A 4,238-nucleotide genomic window follows, 5' to 3' on the forward strand; every position below is an offset into this window, starting at 1 on the left:
GAATGTTTCCTCATTTTGCTCGATAATTGGAATTTCTTTTGTTGAGCGTTGTGTCTTGACCAACGCGTCCTTGCTGGGGTGTCCCATGCGAGCATGCCAAAGCTCCCACTGATTGTCAGCCCCAGAAAATTCAATGCGACATGCTTCCTCTTGCCCACAGTGAAGCAAATACGACTTCCCGACTCTTGTACCTGACGCAATCGCTTACTTCTTGTTCCAGATGACGCAAGACGACCGCGAGAACTCCACACTCATTCTACGCTCTGCAAGCTTACCAACGGATAGTAATTTTCTGTCGAGTCCATGAATGTGCAAAACTTCCACCATGCAATTGCCCTTTCCGTCCAATCCAGTCAGTTTCACCGTGCCAGCTCCTTTAACAAGCAACTTCTTCCCATTTGCAATCGTAACTTCAATGCTAGCTTACAGGCCCTTGTAATACAACAAGTCCTTCCTGTGTGGGGTCATGTGGGAAGTTGCCCCACTGTCAATCAGCCATCCTGATGATTTTTTAACCAACAGCAAACAACGTGTCGTCGCTGTCGGACCTCTTACTGGCCGGGCAGTTCCGCTTCCTGTGCTCAAACTGGTCACAGCTAAAGCACTTGCCCTTACATCCGCTGTTATTGCGTGAAGGACCACCGTTTCTTCCATTGTCCCGTCCACCTTTGAACCTTCTAGAGTTTTCATTTACGCGAAACGCTTTCCCCGTAAGTTCCTTCCTTTGCAGCTTCTCCGATTCCTTGAGCAGCTTCTCCTTGACTTCAATCAATGTGATGCCCTTTATATTCTCCTCAATCGACGACATTAAGTCACACTCTGACGGCAGACTGCTGAGAAGTACCACCAGTTGACGTGACTCATCAACTGGCTCTCCCATAGTCTGGATTCCCACTACCAGCTCATCAAAAGAGTCCAGATACTCTGCCATGCTTGTCCCACTTTCCATCCTGAACTCGTGCAATCGTGAGTTATCACCACACGGTTGTGAAGAGTCGAGCGACTGTAGAAATCGCGGAGGGTCCCCCTTGCTTCCATGGCGCGCGTAGCCGACCAAATCTTGGTCTGGTGCTAGATCTCAACGCCTTCAGCGATGATGCCGAGCGCCTTGGCATCATTTACTATTACTAGCCAGGCCTCCGTGACGTCACTCTCTTCCTTGACGGTCATGATGTGCCCCAGGAGACCCTTCCGCGCCAGAATCATCCTCATGTTGAACTCCCAGTGGTAGTAGTTACCACTCCCTAGGAGGACTTCAGTTCGCTTGTTAGCCATAGTGGGCGAGGACGTTGCTTATAGAGACATGCTTGGTGCGGCTGTTAACCTGTTGAGTATTACAGGTAAGAACCGAAGTGAATATATTAAGGTCCTGAGTTCGCTACTCTGTGCTACCTCTAAGTCTGTCTTTCTAGATCCTTCTAGAAGCTCCTATAAGCATCCTGATTTATCTAGACCAATGAACGCCAACCATTATGAAACCACTTACTGTGACGTGTTCGTAACTATGGTGACGTCATCTGCCTTTTCAGCTTGCATTCAGCGGTGTAATCTCAACAACTGTCTTGTAAGTCTCGCATTCAATCTTGCAGTAGAGAGCGACGAGAATTTTGTAAGAAAATTGTACGATGCTGCTTTGAGTGGGATCCAAGCATTAAAAACGGATGTGTGGTGGCCAACTCACCATATGCCATACTTCACGCGACTGAACTGAAAAAAGAAAGCACCAAAAAGCCCAGTAGGCATGTCTTGACGTAGCAAATTGTAAGGCCGCAAGCACCGCAGAAGGATCATGATAGTGATTTCATAGCGGATAGTGAGACGTGTTGCTCTAGACAGTTCTTTGTAAACCCACCAGATCCACATGTTGGTGATAGTTCCAAAGCAAATTCTAAATAACTGATCGTGTCATTCTTGGTCGGGTCGAAATGTTGAAATTTTTTTTTCAACATTTCGACCCGACCAAGAATGAAACGATCAATTATTACGTAGTGTGCTTACTAGGCGAGATACCACACAAAGCTTTTATCACCACCAATTTTGCTAGATGTTTGGCTCCTTCTGAGTATGATGATGACTATCCAGATCCTGTACCTTACTGTTTGTCGATCTTGTTATATTACTCATGTCCAGGCACGCAGATCTTCAGCAAATTTGGCGTTGACGTATCGAAGCGAGCTTAGCGCTTTGAGCTGCAAGCGTTGACTCCTCAATCCATTGTCGCTGATATAACTTTATCAAGAAAGTGATTAGAAATACTATGATGGTCAATTAATTTGACGCAAAGAGTCAAATTAAACGATATTTGTAAGCCATTCGAGTTTGCAAGAATGCTCGTTAAATGGGAAATTGACGGCGTATGCTTTTGCTGCAACTGCAGCTTGATTCTGTTGTAAATTTTGTTTTTGATCAGCAGTCGCAGAGGAATCATTCCTTCTCTAATTTGTCAATTACGCTGATCAGGCAAGCGGGATCACTTTATGGCAACTATGTCCATAACGCAATGCCCTCAAGTAATGCTGAAACGTAGCTTTCTTCGATAAAAGTCATTTTTGTCAACAACCGACTGTCTCAGCACTCGTGGAAATAGTAGAGGCGAACAGTCTCAGTTCTCAGTTTGCTATAGGATAGCTTAATGCCTTCTCCGGTATCTTTAGCTTGATCGATGAGCGGCTTTGAGTTGATAATGTACCTTTGAGATGTATTATACCGACACTTCAATGATCACTTTCTTTAAATGTTGAGCATTTCCACACCATCCCGTAAAAAGATTATATCGTTAAAGTGTGGCCTTTTAAACCTTAATTATCGCGCTATCAATTTCGTCAAAAAACAAGCAAAGAAAATGCAGATTGGGTTTCGTTCTGTAAGTCCAAAGCAACAAAACGGTCTGCAGTAAGAAAGAGCATTGACGGCTCATCTTATCACACTGCGGCTTCAATGTCTAAACAAAACGGTCTGCAGTAAGAAAGAGCATTGACGGCTCTTTTTATCACACTGCGACTTCAATGTCTTCAATGTCGGATTGATTCATACAATCAATGCATCAAAAGAAACTTCGATTTTCATATCCAGTTATCGAGCACACTCGGGATACCATCTGGACTCGGACGGCACGAGCCTGGGTAGTCCTCCGCTGACTTGAGCCGTGTGGAAGATTACAAGTGTGAAACGGCGCCAGTTCTTAGATGGGTAAGGAATTGAGAACCAAGGGCCAAGGTGGCTGGTGATATAATAAGTAACACCAGTAAGGTTTTACGATGGGTTTGTTGTGCACCTTGAACAAGGGAAGCTTTGATTAACGCAGCGATACTCAATAGTACACGAAAAAATGGGCTTACTCAAACTAGGCGCAAGTAGGGCCTGCTCTATTTTATCATACTTTACTCTTAAAAGTATTAGATAACCTACGTAATGCATAGCTCATGTGTGTCACAGGGAACTCTCCTTCTGAAAACCCAGTACTCTAATCCATGCCGGTGTAAATCATGATGCATTGTTGTAATAATCTTTGAGCTTGGCCTCTGGTTTGAAAGACAATGGTGACAATATTGTCTGTAGTGACATCAGTGACATAAGTATACTACGGTTTGCACCCATCATCAAATGCATACTATAACGGTGTTACACGTATCCATGTCACAAGGCTGTGTGTAACACGAGATGGGCCTGGTGTGACTGCACCCAAACAAGAATACGGTTTGTGGCTAGGTAGCCAGTAGTTATGCATGTACTTAGATTTTACTGTATATGTGGAAAAATTTATACATTTAAAATTAGACGGCTTTGCCGCAGATTAAAGTAAATAAGAATCAGTTTTAAATTTAAACGGAAGAGTGATTAGCCTTGGGTCAAGGCAATTACTCTTGGAGTAAGCGGATTGCGATCTGCTAACTCGTACTTGTTCTTAGTGTAGAACGAAAGGTCGGTGACCTAAATTACGCTTCCTCTAAGCACAACGCTACGGCAGCCCCGCTGCACTTGGTAGCACTTGTAGTCAATCCACACCTGAGTCGTTTAGACTGATTCTCTGTGAGGATGAGGCAGTTTTCCTCTTTGCCCCAGGGCATGCAGGACGGGCTTAACAAGCTGATGTCCTTGCTTGGTCCTGAGGGCGTGCAACACCTTGCGGCACAAGTCCCCGAGGCAATTGGCGCGCGTCTAGAAGCGTTTTTAAATTACAAAAACGCGCTGCTAGAGCACCTGCAGCAGAAGATGTCTGCATCATTTGCGTCCATGAC

The sequence above is a fragment of the Plasmopara halstedii genome (assembly GCF_900000015.1).
Source record: "Plasmopara halstedii genome assembly, contig: Scaffold_54, whole genome shotgun sequence".
NCBI lineage: Eukaryota > Oomycota > Peronosporomycetes > Peronosporales > Peronosporaceae > Plasmopara > Plasmopara halstedii.